This window comes from Procambarus clarkii, chromosome 39 (genome assembly GCF_040958095.1).
Source record: "Procambarus clarkii isolate CNS0578487 chromosome 39, FALCON_Pclarkii_2.0, whole genome shotgun sequence".
NCBI lineage: Eukaryota > Metazoa > Arthropoda > Malacostraca > Decapoda > Cambaridae > Procambarus > Procambarus clarkii.
In genome coordinates, this window is record NC_091188.1 from 35,778,003 (window position 1) to 35,802,243 (window position 24,241).

At 45.9% G+C, this 24,241-nt stretch overlaps 1 protein-coding gene across 3 annotated transcripts in view; it reads left to right on the plus strand.

Annotated features, from left to right (window-relative positions):
- LOC123765807 (uncharacterized) overlaps positions 1 to 24,241 on the plus strand; it is a 139,224-nt gene that overhangs the window by 59,910 nt on the left and 55,073 nt on the right. Inside the window, exon 2 of one of the 3 annotated variants that reach the window (XR_011230961.1) lies at positions 11,230 to 11,580. The exons of the other annotated variants lie outside the window; for them this stretch is intronic. The gene's annotated coding sequence lies outside the window, so the exon portion shown is untranslated. Of the gene's footprint in view, positions 1 to 11,229; positions 11,581 to 24,241 lie in introns of those variants that run through there. 3 annotated transcript variants of the gene reach the window in all.

Here is a 24,241-nt window from a genome sequence, read left to right on the forward strand (position 1 = left end):
GTAATAGTGGTCATCATGCTCTTCTTGTGAGTAATAGTGGTCACCATACTCTTCCTGTGAGTAATAGTGGTCACCATACCCATCCTGTGAGCAATAGTAGCCACCATACTCTTTACTGTGAGTAATACTAGTCACCATACTCTTCCTGTGAGTAATAGTGGTCACCATACTCTTCCTGTGAGCAATAGTGGTCTCCATACTCTTCCTGTGAGTAATAAATGTCACCATACTCTTCCTGTGAGCAATATTGGTCACCATACTCTTCATGTGAGTAACAGTGGTCACAATACTCTTCATGTGAGCAATAGTGGTCACCACACTCTTCCTGTGAATAATAGTGGTCACCATACTGTTCCTGTGAGTAATAGTGGTCACCATACTCTTCCTGTGAGTAATTGTGGTCACCATACTCTTCCTGTGAGTAATAGTGGTCACCATACTCTTCCTGTGAGTAATAGTGGTCACCATACTCTTCCTGTGAGTAATAGTGGTCACCATACTCTTCCTGTGAGTAATAGTGCTCACCACACTCTTACTGTGAGTAATAGTGGTCACCATACTCTTCCTGTGAGTAATAGTGCTCACAATACACTTCCTGTGAGTAATAGTGGTCACTATACTCTTGTGAGTAATAGTGGTCACTATACACTTCCTGTGAGTAATAGTGGTCACCATACTCTTCTTATGAGTAATAGTGGCCACCAAACTCTTCCTGTGAGTAATAGGGGTCACCATACTCTTCCTGTGAGTAATAGTGCTAAAGATACTCTTCCTGTGAGTAATAGTGTTCACCATACTCATCTTGTGAGTAATAGTTTTAATCATACTCTTCCTGTGAGTAATAGTGGTCACCATACTCTTCCTGTGAGTAATAGTGGTCACCATACCCATCCTGTGAGTAATAGTGGTCACCATACTCTTCTTGTGAGTAATAGTGGTCACCATACTCTTCCTGTGAGTAATAGTGGTCACCATACTCTTCCTGTAAGTAATAGTGGTCACCATACTTTTCCTGTGAGTAATAGTGGTCCCCATACTCTTCATGTGAGTAATAGTGCTCACAATACACTTCCTGTGAGTAATAGTGGTCACCATAATCTTGTGAGTAATAGTGGTCACCATACTCTTCCTGTGAGTAATAGTGGTCACCATACCCATCCTGTGAGCAATAGTAGCCACCATACTCTTTACTGTGAGTAATACTAGTCACCATACTCTTCCTGTGAGTAATAGTGGTCACCATACTCTTCCTGTGAGCAATAGTGGTCTCCATACTCTTCCTGTGAGTAATAAATGTCACCATACTCTTCCTGTGAGCAATATTGGTCACCATACTCTTCATGTGAGTAACAGTGGTCACAATACTCTTCATGTGAGCAATAGTGGTCACCACACTCTTCCTGTGAATAATAGTGGTCACCATACTCTTCCTGTGAGTAATAGTGGTCACCATACTCTTCCTGTGAGTAATTGTGGTCACCATACTCTTCCTGTGAGTAATAGTGGTCACCATACTCTTCCTGTGAGTAATAGTGGTCACCATACTCTTCCTGTGAGTAATAGTGGTCACCATACTCTTCCTGTGAGTAATAGTGCTCACCACACTCTTACTGTGAGTAATAGTGGTCACCATACTCTTCCTGTGAGTAATAGTGCTCACAATACACTTCCTGTGAGTAATAGTGGTCACTATACTCTTGTGAGTAATAGTGGTCACTATACACTTCCTGTGAGTAATAGTGGTCACCATACTCTTCTTATGAGTAATAGTGGCCACCAAACTCTTCCTGTGAGTAATAGGGGTCACCATACTCTTCCTGTGAGTAATAGTGCTAAAGATACTCTTCCTGTGAGTAATAGTGTTCACCATACTCATCTTGTGAGTAATAGTTTTAATCATACTCTTCCTGTGAGTAATAGTGGTCACCATACTCTTCCTGTGAGTAATAGTGGTCACCATACCCATCCTGTGAGTAATAGTGGTCACCATACTCTTCTTGTGAGTAATAGTGGTCACCATACTCTTCCTGTGAGTAATAGTGGTCACCATACTCTTCCTGTAAGTAATAGTGGTCACCATACTTTTCCTGTGAGTAATAGTGGTCCCCATACTCTTCATGTGAGTAATAGTGCTCACAATACACTTCCTGTGAGTAATAGTGGTCACCATAATCTTGTGAGTAATAGTGGTCACCATACTCTTCTTGTGAGTAATAGTGGCCACCATACTCTTCCTGTGAGGAATAGTGGTCACCATACTCTTCCTGTGAGTAACAGTGCTAACGATAGTCTTCCTGTGAGTAATAGTGTTCACCATTCTCATCCTGTGAGTAATAGTTTTCATCATACTCTTCCTGTGAGTAATAGTGTTCACCATACTCATCCTGTGAGTAATAATTTTCATCATACTCTTCCTGTGAGTAACATTGGTCACCATACCCATCCTGTGAGTAATAGTTGTCACCATATGTTACGAACCCGGATCCATCGTCCGAGCCTGGAGCAGTGACAAACACGCCATCTGTGGGTCAGCTCCCGAAACCCCCGCCAAACGAACGACGACACCTAGTGAGGACAGCGTGTACTGGCCTCGAGGACCAGTTTCTAGTCTGGTTCAGCGCTCAACACCGCCGCTCCTGACCTCTGGTGAGGTGGTGCTCCGACGACAGCGCCATCTATGGAGTGGATATGTCGGGCGTTTGTATCTGGGCCTGTGAGTGTGGTGTATTAGTGTCCCAGTTATTGATGACGTGTCTGCTTACAGAGCCGACCTGGGACCACTGTGCTGAAGGTGAAGTCAGTTTACCCGAGGCAGCCAGTCTCCATACTGTGAAGTTTGCTGCAGCTGTTGTGACGTCGTCCCCCCGGAAGAACACTGTGGTGTGTTAAGCCTGCCAGTGGAGTGGCAGTGGAAGGATTTACCCGGGACCGACGGTTGGAGACGATAATCCACTGGGGTATTGAGGACAGGAGGGTGATTGGTGATATCACACGAGACTCCTGTCTTGGGCGTACCCCTTTTATCGTTCGTGGAGTGGCCGTACCAGCCTTGGTGGCTCAGTACCTGCCAGCAGACCTGCTGGACGTGTGGTTGACGGCCTCCACGACGGTGCCCCCAGTGGACCTGTGTTGTGGCTGACCTGTGGCCAGGGTAGACTCGGCGTTCTCAGAGGACACGTCTTGAGGCCACGAAGAAAGCACCGCGGACTCAGCACCTAGCTTCGAGGATCCATAGTCTCCAGCAGAAGACTGCAGTGTTGATCCCCTTGTAAAGTGTTAATACCCCTCCCCCTTGTGTACTCTTTTATTATATATATTTAAACGGTGAAGGTGAACATTATATTATATTAAGTTCTTAGCTTTCTTTCCCTACTCCCTTTAAGTTACTTGCGTCACGGATCGCATCCCTTGAAAGCCTCTACTGGCTTGGGGTCGGATATATATCTTCCTCTAACGACATCAGAGTAAGAACCCCGTTGCGTCCCGAGAGGGCCGTAACATAATTGGCATCCCCAGCGGGATCCGTCCCCCTTGTTAAGTATGTTTGACAGGGGTGGTGAAGTGGCGTAATCCCTGTATATAATTCCCCCTGTGTGACGATTGCGACGTTATACGTCCTGTGCGGTGCTCAGAGTGACTAAGCGCGATATTGTGCAGTGCGGTGCTCGCTGTGATTAAACGATTAAGTGCAATATTGACTAGTGCGGTGCTCAGTGATTTAGTGCAATATTGTAGAGCGAAGTGTTCGCTTGGACTCAGTGTAATATTGGGTAGTGCGGTGCCCGAAGTGATTACGTGCAATATTGGCAAGTGCAGTGTTTGGTGCGATAAAGGGCAATATTGACGTAGAACAGTGCTCGGTGCGTTAAGTGCTAAAGTGTAAGCGGTGTGTTAAGTGCTAGTGGAGTATTCCATCTGTGACAATGGCAGAAAAAGCTACCATCGATGATCTGGACGATGTTCAGGCTTTTCTGAACAGAGTGGACTGTCTTGCCAGATTAAAGTATCTGAGCAAACCGGAACTTGTACTAGTGAGCGCCTACCTGGAGATCAAGATCCGTGCCAGTGATTCCCGTGTGGAAATCTTGTCCAAGGTTCACCGGCACCTGAAGGCAGAAGAGAGACAGGAAGGAGAGACTCCTAGTACAAGGGAAGGTGAGGAAATAGCTTCCACGGAAAAGGAAGATAAGGGCAGTGACGTTGACAGTGATGCAGGTGAGCTTAATATCAGCTTCCTAACAGTCAAGATGCGTGCCCTAGAAATAAATCGTGAAATAGAATGGAAGAAATTAGAGATGGAACGAGACTTAAAAGAAAAAGAATTGGCGATGAGGCGTTTAGAATTAGAAAGAGAAGAGAAACGAGAGAGAGAAGAGAGAGAAAGAGAAGAAAGAAGAGAAGAACGAGAAAGAGAAGAGAAACGAGAGAGAAGAACGAGAAAGAGAAGAGAAACGAGAAAGAGAAGAACGAGAAAGAGAAGAGAAACAGCGAGAGAGAGAAGAAAAAGAAAGACAGAGACAACATGAACTAGAAATATTACGGTTAGGCGGTGGTCGGAGGCTAACAACGGACACCAGCGGTTTCGATCCGGTAAGGAATATCAAAATGGTCCCCAAATTCAATGAGAGGGAAGTCTCGAAGTTCTTTGCAGCCTTCGAGAAAGTCGCTGCCTCTTTGGAGTGGCCAAGGGAGAATTGGGCCATCATGATACAGTCAGTCTTGACTGGGAAGGCCCAAATCGCCTACTCTACGTTATCCCTTGACGACTCCAGCGACTAAGACATGGTGAAGAAAGTGGTGCTCATGGCGTACCAATTGGTACCTGAGGCATATAGGCAAAAGTTCAGAAACCTGAAGAAAACCTCAGAGCACACTTTCACCGAGTTCGCCTCGATCAAGGAGCGACTTTTCCAAGAATGGTGTGCCTCTCGGAAAGTGGAGACCAAGGCAGACCTCGAGCAGCTGATTCTGCTCGAGGACTTCAAGGATTGTTTATCTGGAGACCTCAAGACGTACTTGGAGGAACAGCAGGTAGAGACCTTGAGTGCAGCAGCCACCATGGCTGAAGAGTACATCCTGACTCATAGGCCGTCTGCTAAGTATGTCCCGAGGAATTACCAGCGCCGGTTTGACAGACCTCACGACGAAGAAGAAAGACCCGTCCCACAAAGTGCTAAGAAGACGCCCCCAAGTAGCCCCCGAAGAACAAGTCCCAGTAGTCCGAAACACCGTAGTCCAAGGAGGAATATGGTGTGCTGGACTTGTGGGCAGAAAGGGCACATAGCTGCTAGGTGCCGAGGCAGAAGAGGTGGCAGCGCACGAAGGGAGGTGATGTTGGTGAGCTGTGTTACATCACCAGTAGGAAACCAGTCTACGACGACGCAGGAAGGACCAAGTTTGTTGGCCCCTCACACTTCAACCGGGTATGTAACGAGTGATCATACTGGTAGATCAATTGTAGTGCTCAGAGATAGTGGAGCAGCCCAGTCCCTGATCGTGAAGAGCTCGTTACCCGAGGGAGTAAGTGTGGATGGGAGACCAGAGGTGATCCTGGTTGGGTTTCCTAGGACGCAGTACATCGCCCCCTTAGTGCCAGTACATCTTGATTCGCCTTATTTCAGCGGCACATGTGAGTTGGCAGTAGTCGATACCCTCCCTGTGGCTGGGATTGACGTGGTACTAGCCAACGACTTGGTGACAGATTGGAGCATCAATCTTCCCAAGGTTGCGGACGAGTCTACCGGAACAGCACGGTCTGAGGTAACAGGCAATGGTAATGTCCAGGTAAAGACAGACCCGGATGTAAACATATTTAATTTGTCCTCTCACCCGCAGATCGACGATATTCTAGCAGTGTCTCCTGATTCTCTCGACAAGGAACATGAGGTTAAGAAGGCAGAGGTACCTGAGCACGAAGAGAGGCCTTGTGTGCAGGCACCCACAGATACCAACGAGTCTGGAGCGAAGGCGGATGTGTACTTGCGGTATGGCAAGGTACAGCGTGTATTGAACCAGCCAGAGATTCCCCAGACTTCAGAGGTATGTGAGGTGTGTTCAAAAGGTCTAGTGCCCTCTTCGGTCCAAGCCAGGCTAGTGGATGTTGCCGGCTATGGACATGACTGGCTCGGGAAGCATATCCCTCAATTGACCCCATGTTTCTTAGCAGTATTTTGTTTTGTTCTCCTATGTGCTCTCTGTGTTCTCAGTAAGGATCAGTGGACGACCCGAAGGATGATGGCTCCCGTGAACATCGAGAAGAGGTCCCTGGGATTAGAGATTTGCACTGCAAGTGTTGCAGTTGAAGAAGGGACCTGGAAGCTGATAGTAGATACAGGAGGTACGACATGTGATAGTATGAGTGACTGTTTCCGACAGGTTGACACCCCCCGCGTGACTGCTGAGCCTCAATGCAGCGTTATGTGGAACGTTGGTCGACCTGACGGTGGCAGAGCGAATGCCACCTGCGACGTACGAACAGCCCCGTTGGGACTAGGTGTGGACCTAGTAGAGTATGCTGTAAGTACTGTTTTACTCGCGGTCGCTATCACTCTGAATTATCAGACCCCTGTATTCCAGGTTCCTGTCTCCCTGAAGGACCATCGGACCGGCACCAGAAATGCCGTCTGTGGTCAGCCATCATCGGTGCCACGACATAGGAAAGTGTCGAGTCACCCCAGATCGTGTCGAAACCAATCCGTACTCGAGAGATGTGAGATGACGCCCCTGCTTGACATCGCAGTGGAGACGTGGAAGATTACGTCAGGCAGATCATTGCCTTCCATTTTCAAGCTCCCTTTGGGCCAGGGTTTCTCAGTAAAAAAGTTCTGTGGACAAGACAGCCTCATCACTCCAGTTCATAGTATAAGTAAGTCCATTTGGAGTTGTGTCGCCCTGCTAATTTGGTTTGTTTTTTATAGAACCCCAAACCAAATTCTTTTTGGTGGGGAGGTGTTACCAACCCGGATCCATCGTCCGAGCCTGGAGCAGTGACAAACACGCCATCTGTGGGTCAGCTCCCGAAACCCCCGCCAAACGAACGACGACACCTAGTGAGGACAGCGTGTACTGGCCTCGAGGACCAGTTTCTAGTCTGGTTCAGCGCTCAACACCGCCGCTCCTGACCTCTGGTGAGGTGGTGCTCCGACGACAGCGCCATCTATGGAGTGGATATGTCGGGCGTTTGTATCTGGGCCTGTGAGTGTGGTGTATTAGTGTCCCAGTTATTGATGACGTGTCTGCTTACAGAGCCGACCTGGGACCACTGTGTTGAAGGTGAAGTCAGTCTACCCGAGGCAGCCAGTCTCCATACTGTGAAGTTTGCTGCAGCTGTTGTGACGTCGTCCCCCCGGAAGAACACTGTGGTGTGTTAAGCCTGCCAGTGGAGTGGCAGTGGAAGGATTTACCCGGGACCGACGGTTGGAGACGATAATCCACTGGGGTATTGAGGACAGGAGGGTGATTGGTGATATCACACGAGACTCCTGTCTAGGGCGTACCCCTTTTATCGTTCGTGGAGTGGCCGTACCAGCCTTGGTGGCTCAGTACCTGCCAGCAGACCTGCTGGACGTGTGGTTGACGGCCTCCACGACGGTGCCCCCAGTGGACCTGTGTTGTGGCTGACCTGTGGCCAGGGTAGACTCGGCGTTCTCAGAGGACACGTCTTGAGGCCACGAAGAAAGCACCGCGGACTCAGCACCTAGCTTCGAGGATCCATAGTCTCCAGCAGAAGACTACAGTGTTGATCCCCTTGTAAAGTGTTAATACCCCTCCCCCTTGTGTACTCTTTTATTATATATATTTAAACGGTGAAGGTGAACATTATATTATATTAAGTTCTTAGCTTTCTTTCCCTACTCCCTTTAAGTTACTTGCGTCACGGATCGCATCCCTTGAAAGCCTCTACTGGCTTGGGGTCGGATATATATCTTCCTCTAACGACATCAGAGTAAGAACCCCGTTGCGACCCGAGAGGGCCGTAACACCATACTCTTCCTGTGAGTAATAGTGGTCACCATACCCATCCTGGAAGTAATAGTGGCCACCATACTCTTCCTGTGAATAATAGTGGTCACCATACCCATCCTGTGAGTAGTAGTGGTCACCATACTCTTCTTGTGAGTAAGAGTGGTCACCATACTCTTCATGTGAGAAATAGTGGTCACCATACTCTTCCTGTGAGAAACATTGGTCACCATACCCATCCTATGAGTAATAGTTGTCACCATACTCTTCCTGTGAGTAATTGTAGTCACTATACCCATCCTGTGAGTAATAGTGGTCACCATACCCATCCTGTGAGTAATAGTGGTCACCATACCCATCCTGTGAGTAATAGTGGTCACCATACCCATCCTGTGAGTAATAGTGGCCACCATATTCTTCCTGTGAGTATTAGTGGTCATCATACCCATCCTGTGAGTAATAGTGGTCATCATGCTCTTCTTGTGAGTAATAGTGGTCACCATACTCTTCCTGTGAGTAATAGTGGTCACAATACTCTTCCTGTGAGTAATTGTGGTCTCCATACTCTTCCTGTGAGTAATAGTGGTCACCATACACTTCCTGTGAGTAATAGTGCTTTCCATACTCTTCCTGTGAGTAATAGTGGTCACCATACACTTCCTGTGAGTAATAGTGCACTCCATACTCTTCCTGTGAGTAATAGTGGTCACCATACCCTTTTTGTGAGTAATAGTGGTCACCATACCCATCCTGTGAGTAATAGTGGTCACCATACTCTTCTTGCGAGTAATAGTGGTTACCATACTCTTCCTGTGAGTAATAGTGGTCACCATACTCTTCCTGTAAGTAATAGTGGTCACCATACTCTTCCTGTGAGTAATAGTGGTCACCATACTCTTCCTGTGAGTAATAGTGCTCACAATACACTTCCTGTGAGTAATAGTGGTCACCATACTCTTGTGAGTAATAGTGGTCACCATATACTTCCTGTGAGTAATAGTGGTCACCAATCTCTTCTTGTGAGTAATAGTGGCCACCATACTCTTCCTGTGAGTAATAGTGGTCACCATACTCTTCCTGTGAGTAATAGTGCTAACGATACTCTTCCTGTGAGTAATAGTGTTCACCATACTCATCCTGTGAGTAATAGTTTTCATCATACTCTTCCTGTGAGTAATAGTGTTCACCATACTCATCCTGTGAGTAATAGTTTTCATCATACTCTTTCTGTGAGTAACATTGGTCACCATACCCATCCTGTGAGTAATAGTTGTCACCATACTCTTCCTGTGAGTAATAGTGGTCACCATACCCATCCTGAAAGTAATAGTGGCCACCATACTCTTCCTGTGAGTAATAGTGGTCTCCATACCCATCCTGTGAGTAGTAGTGTTCACCATACTCTTCTTGTGAGTAATAGTGGCCACCATACTCTTCCTGTGAGTAATAGTGGTCACCATACTCTTCCTGTGAGTAATAGTGCTAACGATACTCTTCCTGTGAGTAATAGTGTTCACCATACTCATCCTGTGAGTAATAGTTTTCATCATACTCTTCCTGTGAGTAATAGTGTTCACCATACTCATCCTGTGAGTAATAGTTTTCATCATACTCTTTCTGTGAGTAACATTGGTCACCATACCCATCCTGTGAGTAATAGTTGTCACCATACTCTTCCTGTGAGTAATAGTGGTCACCATACCCATCCTGAAAGTAATAGTGGCCACCATACTCATCCTGTGAGTAATAGTGGTCTCCATACCCATCCTGTGAGTAGTAGTGTTCACCATACTCTTCTTGTGAGTAATAGTGGTCACCATACTCTTCATATGAGTAATAGTGGTCACCATACTCTTCCTGTGAGTAATTGTGGTCACTATACCCATCCTGTGAGTAATAGTGGTCACCATACCCATCCTGTGAGTAATAGTGGTCACCATACCCATCCTGTGAGTAATAGTGGTCACCATACCCATCCAGTGAGTAATAGTGGCCACCATACTCTTCCTGTGAGTAATAGTGGTCACCATACCCATCCTGTGAGTAGAAGTGGTCATCATACCCCTCCTGTGAGTAATAGTGGTCATCATGCTCTTCTTGTGAGTAATAGTGGTCACCATACTCTTCCTGTGAGTAATAGTGGTCACCATACTCTTCCTGTGAGTAATAGTAGTCACCATACCTATCCTGTGAGAAATAGTGGTCACCATACCCATCCTGTGAGTAATAGTAGCCACCATACTCTTCCTGTGAGTAATAGTGGTCACTATACCCATCCTGTGAGTAGAGGTGGTCATCATACCCATCCTGTGAGTAATAGTGGTCATCATGTTCTTCTTGTGAGTAATAGTGGTCACTTTTATAGACTGTGGGTTGGTTGGTGTTGTCGTCGTTGATCCTTCTCTACGGACAACCCAACCCACAACTCGGTAGAGTGCTTACACTTCACTAGGAGATCACACTAGACGCTTCTGGCTCTTGGAGAGGGGCTCAACGTCACACGTTTAGGGGATGCGGCTCCAACACTTAGCCTCGTTGTCACGTGCACACACCCACTCGAGCCGCTGTGACTCCCCACTCTCTCCTTATGAGATACGATCTCCTCAATCCCCTATGACTTACTAGTATTACCTCCTACCTTGTCCACAGCAGTGGTTCTTGGTTCTTTCTCTCTTTCTCTCTCCTTCTTTACTACCTCCTGGGAAGCCTCACTAGGACAAGGGCAAACACCAGCAAATTGTGATACATTTACTGGACAAAGCACATACACGATACATACACACATATAATAATAATGAATCCTATACTCTATAATATTACAATCAGATTGCACTCCAACACCATCAGAACTCTATCATCAGCTTATCAAGTGGTATCCTATCTCCTGGTTCACCACCTGATACTATCAACCTCCTCAAGTTGATCAAGCCTACATACACTGTTGCACCATCAGCAAGATAATATATATATAGAAAATCAGCACTTGAATGCAATAACATATATCAGTATAAATGTTCATTGATACACAACAATGATTAATCGATCACTCTGTCCGTCCTGGAACGTATACATTGGTAGGTAATCCAGCCTACGATTGTAACTCTAAACTTCAGTATAAAACACTCCTTGACATAAGAATGCAAACAGTCACTCACCTCTCACTGCGTCTTGCACGCTAATGACAACCAAACACTATCAACTCCCTATAAGTAATCCACCAAAACTTCCCCTTCCACCTCTGGCAGTTCACTACCCTGATCTCTTCAGGTTCTTCCGGGCTTCACTACCAGGATCCTCTGCAGCTCCTCCAGGCTGCTACCATGAAGTTTCCTTGAGCAACTATGGTGCTCTACTACTTCTGCTAGGTCCCTCCACAGCTCTCTTGGCTGCTACACCATGAAGTTTCCTCGTGCAACTATGGTGCTTTTCCACCTCTACAGAAGCACGTGACACTCCTCTTCACTGCTGCTTCTCCTCACAGCTCGAGGTCCCCTGCTCCACTACCTTGGAGTCTCATCAGCTACTTCATCTGCTGGCTTCGAAGTTCTCAGCAACTTCTTCCCCAAAGACAAACCTGCAACCCATCGACACTCCAATAAAATGTTTCCCCTTTAACACATAAACAAAAATAATTACACAATATGTTTGTCTCCAACCTCTATCTGTCCTCTACATACAGTGAGAGTGGACTCCCCCGTTTTGGGCGGGTCCATACTCCACCTCGCCTGGCGGCGGTCCTCACTCGCTGGGAGGGTCTTCCTCCGTCAGGAGCCAGGCTCCCTCAGTCGCCCGCCAGCGCTCAGAGGGGATGGACGTCGCTCCGTGTTCCTCCCTCTCCACTCTCTTATTTCAGGCTTTCTGCCTTATTAAAACATGTCCAACTTATAAATAAACATCGCTACTGTCGCTGGGCACACGACCAACTACAAGCAATCACTATGAACTGGCGTATATCGTGCTTACCACAGATTATAAGGTCGAGGGCGCTTTCTCCCTCTGACGAGGCTTGGTCAGGGCGCTCCACGGCCCACAATAATGCCTCCGGGCGGCTTAATATTCACTAATTATCGCCCACGACTTGAGACCACACGTCCCCAGCTCGATTCCACAGCTGGTACGTCTGCACACTTCTCTTCTCTTCGAGATATATCACTAGGGGTTCCCTTCTGACGGGAGCTCAACGGAGCGCGGCTTCCCCCTGCGATGTCTGGCACTCAAGTGAGGTCAAGGTCCTCCGGAAGCGAGCCTCACGCCTCCAGCAAAATGTCCACATCTCCTAGCCAGTCATTTATCTGTTTTCTTCTTCATTGCCCATAATCTCAAACTGTTATACATATCCAAGCAACCATTTTACATATGGGTTATCACCTCAATATTTGCTAGACCTTCTAATCAGGTCAGGCTTGATGAATAACTCTCAAGGAGGGAGACTCGTTTCTCCTGCAGGCTGAGATCATAACACTCCCCTCCCCTTATTTTTGAGAGTTATTCCAGTGGCAAAGCTCGGGATAATACATCCGCCACCACACTGTCTCGTTCTTCACCCCATATACTCCCTTAGGAGTCTACAATTAATTCGTTGCACCTTGCAACATCTGGCACACCACGTGCCAGAAACATGATCTTCTCACAAACGATTTGACCTCTCTGATACCTCAAAGCTAGGCTGTCCTCCTTGGACGCCTGCACTCCATCGGTCCACTCTACTTACTGTCTCCACCCTCCGTTTCCTCGTCTTCTTCTCTTCACATCCAGAGTCAGACGTCTACTGTCTGTACCTCCTCTGTCGTCTTCATACTTCCATCTACTGCCATTATACTTCCGTCTCCTGTCATCATACTTCACTCCCTCGTCTTCACCGACGATTCTCCCTTGCGTCTCCGCATTTATCCAAGATCTCATCCTGTCTGACTTCCATCGAGTCCTCGGCTTTCTTCTATCCATCCATGCTTGCATCATCATCCTCTTCCCACACTTCACACTTCCATACCACTCCATTTCTTCTCCTTCAACTCTTCTTCGTTCCCTAAAAGTTTCTCCGAGCACTGTACTATACTCAACAGCACTCGACCGTACATGTTGTCTTGCCTCTCCCAGAGTGCTCGTAAGCATCTCTCCACACATACTGTCTCTTCTCCTTTCATTTTCTCGGCTATCACTCTTCTTCACGTTTCCTGTGGAACATGTCAACTCTTGACATCTTCCACAACTTAACTCTACTATCCAGATGCCTCTGTGCTCGTGGACAACTTGACGTTCTACTCCCGTCCTCAGTCTGTCCACATCTTTCCTCATTCCTACTCAGCACAGTTGCGTTCACCTTCCGACCCTTAATTTCAGCAGTCTGGGCTCTACTCAGGTCCGCTCTCTTCACAGTATTCTTCTTCGGCTGGGCCATCTTCACTTTTGACCTCACCGAGACTTCATTTTTCTGGGCTGGACCTTCATCAAACAGCCACGCTATGTCTACGTCGATATCTTCCACCGGCTGAATCGACACTGTCTCACCTTCTCCAGTGTCTTCCTCGTCGGCCACCTCTGCCTTCGTCACTACCGAGACAGGGTTTTCAATGGCTTGGCGGTCTCCTGACACATCTCCTCGGATGTCAGTCAGGTTCACACTCTCAGGTGTCTCACCCGTGCCGTGGCCTTCTGGGCACTCCTCTGGCACAGTCTCCGCTACGACTCTTGGCAACAGCTTTGTCCCACACAAGTCATTTCCCAGGATCACTTGGACTCCTGGAACAGGTATGTCGGGGCACACTCCCAACATCACCTCCGCAGACACATATTCCGACCTTAGCTGGACAGTACATACGGGCATGTCACTCTCAGACAATAACCCATATACTCTCATCTTACTCCTGCCAGCTAACCGTCGACCATTCCCAATCAGGCTTCTCGCAATCAAGCTCTGATTAGCTCTGGTATCTCTTAAGATACCAACTTCTACCTCAGGTTGGCCTCTTATACTGATCCAACCTTTACTCATGAACGGCCTATACCTCTCGTTCACTAAGTTCACCTTCTGTGGTTTGTCTCGGAACACATTAGTATATTTACTTCGAGGGTCACACATGGCCAGGGTCACAACTCTCTTGCCCTGTCGACAATCTCGCATCACGTGACCCAATCCGTTACATTGGTAACATCTCATCTGGGAGAAATCTCTCCTATACGTACCAGAGTAGCTCTGACTCTGCCCACTCGTATTGGAGTTCCTCGGGCCAGACGTACTACTCGTACTCTGTGGGGCTTTACTGGACTCTTGATTTCCTGGATAACGATTAGTTTCTCGTTTGGCTCCTCCATCCTCACTTTCAGACGAAGTACGCGACCTACTCTTCTGAGTTTTAGGGTACTTACTTTTATCTGCCCATTTATCAAAATTCTTCTCACCCCAGACTCTTCTGGGTCTTTCATAATTTCTTCCTCCCCAGACTCCACTGGATCTGCCATTGCTGCGTCTCGCCTCGCTTCTCACTCTGTTCTCCCTTAAGCTCTTGTACGCTTCCGTAATCATATCCGCCCTATCTGCGGCATCTTTCACCTCCTTTATCCCTGCTTCTTGGATCTTGAACTTTGTTTCGGGATGCATCATCTCCAAGAACTTCTCCATGACCATCAGTTGCTTCAGGTCAGCGTAAGATCCAACTCCAGCAGCCTCAATCCACTTCTGGAATCGTCTTTCCAGATCTCTTGCTGTCTCAGCAAACGTACATGCTCCAACTTTCACCATCTCTCTGAAGCGCTTCCTATAAGCTTCTGGGGTTAACTGAAACGAGCGCAATATGCTGCTCTTTACCGTGGCATAATCCTGGCACTCTTCCAGTGACAATTGGGTGTATGCCTCCCTGGCTGCACCGGTCAATCTTAACTGGACCAGCTGGGCCCATTCCTCCCGTGGCCACTCCTTGATACTGGCTACTTTTTCAAAATGCTCGAAGAAGCTCTCCGCCTCTTCGGGAACAAACAAGGGAATGTCCTTCTCCCTAACCCTAACATCTGGTGGGTGTGATACCTGGGTGGTGCTCTCTGGCAACCCATGTTCGATCCTTTGCTCAGCCAAGGTTCTATTCGCTTCTATCTGCATTTGTTTTGTTCTCTCTTTTTCTTTTTCGACCTGGGCTTTTTCTTTTTCTTTCTCCTGTTCCAACTCCAGTTCCCTTACTCTGGTTTTCTCTTTTTCTTTCTCCTGTTCCAACTCCAGTTCTCTTACTCTGGTTTTCTCTTTTTCTATTTCCAGTCTGGTTTTCTCTTTTTCTACTTCCAGTCTGGTTTTCTCTTTTTCTATTTCCAGTCTGGTTTTCTCTTTTATCTGGAGTTCTAATTTCATCTTTTCCAGCTGGAACTGTCTCTCCTTGTCCTCACGCTGTTGCTGCGTCTGGAGCTCTAACTGGAATCTCTCCAAGCTCCTATTCCGGCTGCTCCTGCTACTGCGGCTACTCTTGCTGCTCCTACTTGATCCCTGGGATCTCACTTCATCCTGCCCATCATCCTCCTTTCCACTTTCAACACCTTTCTGGGCTCCTTGTTCTGCCGCTTCACTTTTGGCTCTTACCTGCCTCAGGATCTCATCCTTCATCCCAGCTACTTTAGATGCTTTCAACCTGATGCCACATTTTTCTGCTATTTGTTTCAATTGATCCCTCGTGCAACCTTCCAAGTCCTCAGGCTTGCCTGACTCCACAAACACTTGCACCTTCTCCATCTTGTCCTGTGAGTCTTCCCGAGAGAGAGGGTATACACCTGCGGTCACACAGTTTATCTCAGCAAGGGTGTACAAATCCACTCTTGGACAGGGTGTGGGTGTGTCAGTTCACTCTCCCGGACACAGGCCCCCAATTTTTTATAGACTGTGGGTTGGTTGGTGTTGTCGTCGTTGATCCTTCTCTACGGACAACCCAACCCACAACTCGGTAGAGTGCTTACACTTCACTAGGAGATCACACTAGGCACTTCTGGCTCTTGGAGAGGGGCTCAACGTCACACGTTTAGGGGATGCGGCTCCAACACTTAGCCTCGTTGTCACGTGTACACACCCACTCGAGCCGCTGTGACTCCCCACTCTCTCCTTATGAGATACGATCTCCTCAATCCCCTATGACTTACTAGTATTACCTCCTACCTTGTCCACAGCAGTGGTTCTTGGTTCTTTCTCTCTTTCTCTCTCCTTCTTTACTACCTCCTGGGAAGCCTCACTAGGACAAGGGCAAACACCAGCAAATTGTGATACATTTACTGGACAAAGCACATACACGATACATACACACATATAATAATAATGAATCCTATACTCTATAATATTACAATCAGGTTGCACTCCAACACCATCAGAACTCTATCATCAGCTTATCAAGTGGTATCCTATCTCCTGGTTCACCACCTGATACTATCAACCTCCTCAAGTTGATCAAGCCTACATACACTGTTGCACCATCAGCAAGATAATATATATATAGAAAATCAGCACTTGAATGCAATAACATATATCAGTATAAATGTTCATTGATACACAACAATGATTAATCGATCACTCTGTCCGTCCTGGAACGTATACATCGGTAGGTAATCCAGCCTACGATTGTAACTCTAAACTTCAGTATAAAACACTCCTTGACATAAGAATGCAAACAGTCACTCACCTCTCACTGCGTCTTGCACGCTAATGACAACCAAACACTATCAACTCCCTATAAGTAATCCACCAAAACTTCCCCTTCCACCTCTGGCAGTTCACTACCCTGATCTCTTCAGGTTCTTCCGGGCTTCACTACCAGGATCCTCTGCAGCTCCTCCAGGCTGCTACCATGAAGTTTCCTTGAGCAACTATGGTGCTCTACTACTTCTGCTAGGTCCCTCCACAGCTCTCTTGGCTGCTACACCATGAAGTTTCCTCGTGCAACTATGGTGCTTCTCCACCTCTACAGAAGCACGTGACACTCCTCTTCACTGCTGCTTCTCCTCACAGCTCGAGGTCCCCTGCTCCACTACCTTGGAGTCTCATCAGCTACTTCATCTGCTGGCTTCGAAGTTCTCAGCAACTTCTTCCCCAAAGACAAACCTGCAACCCATCGACACTCCAATAAAATGTTTCCCCTTTAACACATAAACAAAAATAATTACACAATATGTTTGTCTCCAACCTCTATCTGTCCTCTACATACAGTGAGAGTGGACTCCCCCGTTTTGGGCGGGTCCATACTCCACCTCGCCTGGCGGCAGTCCTCACTCGCTGGGAGGGTCTTCCTCCGTCAGGAGCCAGGCTCCCTCAGTCGCCCGCCAGCGCTCAGAGGGGATGGACGTCGCTCCGTGTTCCTCCCTCTCCACTCTCTTATTTCAGGCTTTCTGCCTTATTAAAACATGTCCAACTTATAAATAAACATCGCTACTGTCGCTGGGCACACGACCAACTACAAGCAATCACTATGAACTGGCGTATATCGTGCTTACCACAGATTATAAGGTCGAGGGCGCTTTCTCCCTCTGACGAGGCTTGGTCAGGGCGCTCCACGGCCCACAATAATGCCTCCGTGCGGCTTAATATTCACTAATTATCGCCCACGACTTGAGACCACACGTCCCCAGCTCGATTCCACAGCTGGTACGTCTGCACACTTCTCTTCTCTTCGAGATATATCACTAGGGGTTCCCTTCTGACGGGAGCTCAACGGAGCGCGGCTTCCCCCTGCGATGTCTGGCACTCAAGTGAGGTCAAGGTCCTCCGGAAGCGAGCCTCACGCCTCCAGCAAAATGTCCACATCTCCTAGCCAGTCATTTATCTGTTTTCTTCTTCATTGCCCATAATCTCAAACTGTTATACATATCCAAGCAACCATTTTACATATGGGTTATCACCTCAATATTTGCTAGACCTTCTAATCAGGTCAGGCTTGATGAATAACTCTCAAGGAGGGAGACTCGTTTCTCCTGCAGGCTGAGATCATAACATCACCATACTCTTCCTGTGAGTAATAGTGGTCACCATACTCTTCCTGTGAGTAATAGTGGTCACCATACTCTTCCTGTGAGTAATAGTGGTCACCATACACTTCCTGTGAGTAATAGTGCTCTCCATACTCTTCCTGTGAGTAATTGTGGTCACCATACCCATTTTGTGAGTAACATTGGTCACCATACCCATCCTGTGAGTAATAGTTGTCACTATACTCTTCCTGTGATTAATAATGGTCACCATACTCTTCTTGTGAGTAATAGTGGCCACCGTACTCTTCCTGTGAGTAATAGTGGTCACCATACTCTTCCTGTGAGTAATAGTGCTAACGATACTCTTCCTCTGAGTTACATTGGTCACCATACCCATCCTGTGAGTAATAGTTGTCACCATACTCTTCCTGTGAGTAATAGTGGTTACCATACCTATCCTGCGAGTAATAGTGGCCACCATACTCTTCCTGTGAGTAATAGTGGACACCATACTCTTCCTGTGAGCAATAGTGGTCACCATACTCTTCCTGTGAGTAATAGTGGACACCATACTCTTCCTGTGAGCAATAGTGGTCACCATACTCTTCCTGTGAGTAATAGTGGTCACCATACTCTTCCTGTGAGTAATAGTGGTCACCATACTCTTCCTGTGAGTAATAGTGGTCACCATACACTTCCTGTGAGTAATAGTGCTCACCATACTCTAACTGTGAGAAATAGTTGTCACCGTACCCATTCTGTGAATAATAGTGGTCATCATACCCATCCTGTGAGTAATAGTGCTCTCCATACTCTTCCTGTGAGTATTAGTGGTCACCATACCCATCCTGTGAGGAATAGTGATCACCATACCCATCCTGTGAGTAATAGTGGTCACTATACTCTAACTGTGAGTAATAGTGGTCACCGTACCCATTCTGTGAATAATAGTGGTTATCATACCCATCCTGTGAGTAATAGTGGTCACCAAACTCTTCCTGTGAGTAATAGTGGTCACTATACTCTTCTTGTGAGTAATAGTGGTCACCATACTCTTCCTGTGAGTAATAGTGTTCACCATACTCTTCTTGTGAGTAATAGTTGTCACCATACTCTGCTTGTGAGTAATAGTGGTCACCATACTCTTCCTGTAAGTAATAGTGGTCACCATACTCTTCTTGTGAGTAATAGTAGTCACCATACTCTTCCTGTGAGTAATAGTAGTCACCATACTCTTCTTGTGAGTAATAGTGGTCACCATACTCATCCTGTGAGAAATAGCTGTCATCATACTCTTCCTGTGAGTAATAGTGGTCACCATACCCATCCTGTGAGTAATAGTGGCCACCATACTCTTCCTGTGAGTAATAGTGGTCACCATACCCATCCTATGAGTAGTAGTGGTCATCATACCCATCCTGTGAGTAATAGTGGTCATCATGCTCTTCGTGTGTGTAATAGTGGTCACCATACTCTTCCTGTGAGTAATAGTGGTCACCATACTCTTCCTGTGAGTAATAGTGGTCGCAATACTCTTCCTATGAGTAATATTGGTCACCATACACTTCCTGTGAGTAATAGTGCTCTTCATACTCTTCCTGTGAATAATAGTGGTCACCATACCCATTTTGTGAGTAATAGTGGTCACCGTACCCATCCTGTGAGTAATAGTGGTCACCATACTCTAACTGTGAGTAATAGTTGTCATCATACTTTTCCTGTGAGTAACATTGGTCACCATACCCATCCTGTGAGTAATAGTTGTCACCAAATTCTTCCTGTGAGTAATAGTGGCCACAATACTCTTCCTGTGAGTAATAGTGGTCACCATACTCTTAACTGTGAGTAATAGTGGTCACCGTATCCATTCTGTGAATAATAGTGCTCTCCATACTCTTCTTGTGAATAATAGTATTCACCATACCCATCCTGTGAGTAATAGTGGTCACCATACTCCTACTGTGAGTAATAGTGGTCACCGTACCCATTCTGTGAATAATAGTGGTCACCATACCCATGCTATGAGTAAGAGTGGTCACCACACTCTTCCTGTGAGTAATAGTTGTCATCATACTCTTCCTGTGAGTAATAGTGGTCATCACACCCATCCTGTGAGTAATAGTGGTCACCATACTCCTACTGTGAGTAATAGTAGTCACCACACCCATCCTGTGAGTAATAGTGGTCACCATACTCATTCCGTGAGTAATAGTGGTCACCATACCCATCCTGGGAGTAATAGTGAACACCTTACCGATCCTGAGGGTAATAGTGAAAAACATTCCCATCCTGTCTGAGTAATAGTGGTCACCATACCCATCCTGAGGGTAATAGTGATAACATACCCATCCTGTGAGTAATAGTGGTCACCATACTCTTCCTGTGAGTAATAGTGTGTACCATACTCATCCTGTGAGTAATAGTGGTCACCATGCCAATCTTGTGAGTAAAAATAGTCACCATACCCCTTACCTGTGAGTAATAGTAAATACCATACCATTCCTGTGATAAAATGGTGGTACCATACTCAGCCTGGGAGTAATAATGGTCACCATACTCCTCTTGTGAGTAATAGTGGTCACCATACTATTTTTGTGAGTAATAGTGGTAACCATACTCTTCTTGTGAGTAATAGTAGTCATCATACTCTTCCTGTGAGTAATAGTGGTCACCATACACATCCTATGAGTAATAGTTGTCATCATACTCTTCCTGTGAGTAGTAGTGGTCACCATACCCATCCTGTTAGTAATAGTGGTCACCATACTCTTCCTGTGAGTAATAGTTGTCATTATACTCTTCCTATGAGTAATAGTGGTCACCATACTCTTCCTGTGAGTAATAGTTGTCACAATACCCATCCTGTGAGTAATAGTGGTCACCATAACCATCATTTGAGTAATAGTGGCCACCATACTCATTCCGTGAGTAATAGTGGTCACCATATCCATCCTGTGAATAATAGTGAACACCTTACCGATCCTGAGGACAATAGTGATCAAAATTCCCATTCTGTCTGTGAGTAATAGTGGTCACCATACCCATCCTAAGGGTAATAGTGATCCACATACCTATTCTGAGGGTAATAGTGATCAACATACCCATCCTGTGAGTAATAGTGGTCACCATACTTTTCCTGTGAGTAATAGTGGTTACCATACTCATCCTGTGAGTAATAGTGGTCACCATGCCCATCCTGTAAGTAATAGTGGTCACCATGCCAATCCTGTGAATAATAGTGGTCAGAATACTCATCCCGTGAATAATAGTGGTCACCATACCCATCCTGAGAATAATAGTGATAAACATACCCATCCTGTGAGTAATAGTGGTCACCATACTCTTCTTGTGAGTAATAGTGGTCACCATACTCATCCTGTGATTAAAAGGGGTCACCATACTCATCCTGTGAGTAATAGTAGTCGTCATACCCATCTTGTGAATAATAGTGGTCACCATACTCATCCTGTGAGTAATAGTGGTCACCATACTCATCCTGTGAGTAATAGTGGTCACCATATCCATCTTGTGAGTAATAGTAGTCACCATACCCATTTCCTGTGTGTAATTGTGAACACCGTACCCATCCTGAGGATATAATGTGATCAACATACCCATCCTGTGAGTAATAGTGGTCACCATACTCATCCTGTGAGTAATAGTGATCACCATACCCATCCTGAGGGTAACAGTGATCAACTTGTTAATTATGAGTAATAGTGGTCACCATACTCTTCCTGTGAGTAATAGTGGTCACCATACACTTCCTGTGAGTAATAGTGGTCACCATACTCTAACTGTGAGAAATAGTTGTCACCGTACCCATTCTGTGAATAATAGTGGTCATCATACCCATCCTGTGAGTAATAGTGCTCTCCATACTCTTCCTGTGAGTAATAGTGGTCACCATACTCTTCCTGTGAGTAATAGTGGTCACCATACACTTCCTGTGAGTAATAGTGGTCACCATACTCTAACTGTGAGAAATAGTTGTCACCGTACCCATTCTGTGAATAATAGTGGTCATCATACCCATCCTGTGAGTAATAGTGCTCTCCATACTCTTCCTGTGAGTATTAGTGGTCACCATACCCATCCTGTGAGGAATAGTGATCACCATACCCATCCTGTGAGTAATAGTGGTCACTATACTCTAACTGTGAGTAATAGTGGTCACCGTACCCATTCTGTGAATAATAGTGGTTATCATACCCATCCTGTGAGTAATAGTGGTCACCAAACTCTTCCTGTGAGTAATAGTGGTCACTATACTCTTCTTGTGAGTAATAGTGGTCACCATACTCTTCCTGTGAGTAATAGTGTTCACCATACTCTTCTTGTGAGTAATAGTTGTCACCATACTCTGCTTGTGAGTAATAGTGGTCACCATACTCTTCCTGTAAGTAATAGTGGTCACCATACTCTTCTTGTGAGTAATAGTAGTCACCATACTCTTCCTGTGAGTAATAGTAGTCACCATACTCTTCTTGTGAGTAATAGTGGTCACCATACTCATCCTGTGAGAAATAGCTGTCATCATACTCTTCCTGTGAGTAATAGTGGTCACCATACCCATCCTGTGAGTAATAGTGGCCACCATACTCTTCCTGTGAGTAATAGTGGTCACCATACCCATCCTATGAGTAGTAGTGGTCATCATACCCATCCTGTGAGTAATAGTGGTCATCATGCTCTTCGTGTGTGTAATAGTGGTCACCATACTCTTCCTGTGAGTAATAGTGGTCACCATACTCTTCCTGTGAGTAATAGTGGTCACAATACTCTTCCTATGAGTAATATTGGTCACCATACACTTCCTGTGAGTAATAGTGCTCTTCATACTCTTCCTGTGAATAATAGTGGTCACCATACCCATTTTGTGAGTAATAGTGGTCACCGTACCCATCCTGTGAGTAATAGTGGTCACCATACTCTAACTGTGAGTAATAGTTGTCATCATACTTTTCCTGTGAGTAACATTGGTCACCATACCCATCCTGTGAGTAATAGTTGTCACCAAATTCTTCCTGTGAGTAATAGTGGCCACAATACTCTTCCTGTGAGTAATAGTGGTCACCATACTCTTAACTGTGAGTAATAGTGGTCACCGTATCCATTCTGTGAATAATAGTGCTCTCCATACTCTTCTTGTGAATAATAGTATTCACCATACCCATCCTGTGAGTAATAGTGGTCACCATACTCCTACTGTGAGTAATAGTGGTCACTGTACCCATTCTGTGAATAATAGTGGTCACCATACCCATGCTATGAGTAAGAGTGGTCACCACACTCTTCCTGTGAGTAATAGTTGTCATCATACTCTTCCTGTGAGTAGTAGTGGTCACCATACCCATCCTGTTAGTAATAGTGGTCACCATACTCTTCCTGTGAGTAATAGTTGTCATTATACTCTTCCTATGAGTAATAGTGGTCACCATACTCTTCCTGTGAGTAATAGTTGTCACAATACCCATCCTGTGAGTAATAGTGGTCACCATAACCATCATTTGAGTAATAGTGGCCACCATACTCATTCCGTGAGTAATAGTGGTCACCATATCCATCCTGTGAATAATAGTGAACACCTTACCGATCCTGAGGACAATAGTGATCAAAATTCCCATTCTGTCTGTGAGTAATAGTGGTCACCATACCCATCCTAAGGGTAATAGTGATCCACATACCTATTCTGAGGGTAATAGTGATCAACATACCCATCCTGTGAGTAATAGTGGTCACCATACTTTTCCTGTGAGTAATAGTGGTTACCATACTCATCCTGTGAGTAATAGTGGTCACCATGCCCATCCTGTAAGTAATAGTGGTCACCATGCCAATCCTGTGAATAATAGTGGTCAGAATACTCATCCCGTGAATAATAGTGGTCACCATACCCATCCTGAGAATAATAGTGATAAACATACCCATCCTGTGAGTAATAGTGGTCACCATACTCTTCTTGTGAGTAATAGTGGTCACCATACTCATCCTGTGATTAAAAGGGGTCACCATACTCATCCTGTGAGTAATAGTAGTCGTCATACCCATCTTGTGAATAATAGTGGTCACCATACTCATCCTGTGAGTAATAGTGGTCACCATACTCATCCTGTGAGTAATAGTGGTCACCATATCCATCTTGTGAGTAATAGTAGTCACCATACCCATTTCCTGTGTGTAATTGTGAACACCGTACCCATCCTGAGGATATAATGTGATCAACATACCCATCCTGTGAGTAATAGTGGTCACCATACTCATCCTGTGAGTAATAGTGATCACCATACCCATCCTGAGGGTAACAGTGATCAACTTGTTAATTATGAGTAATAGTGGTCACCATACTCTT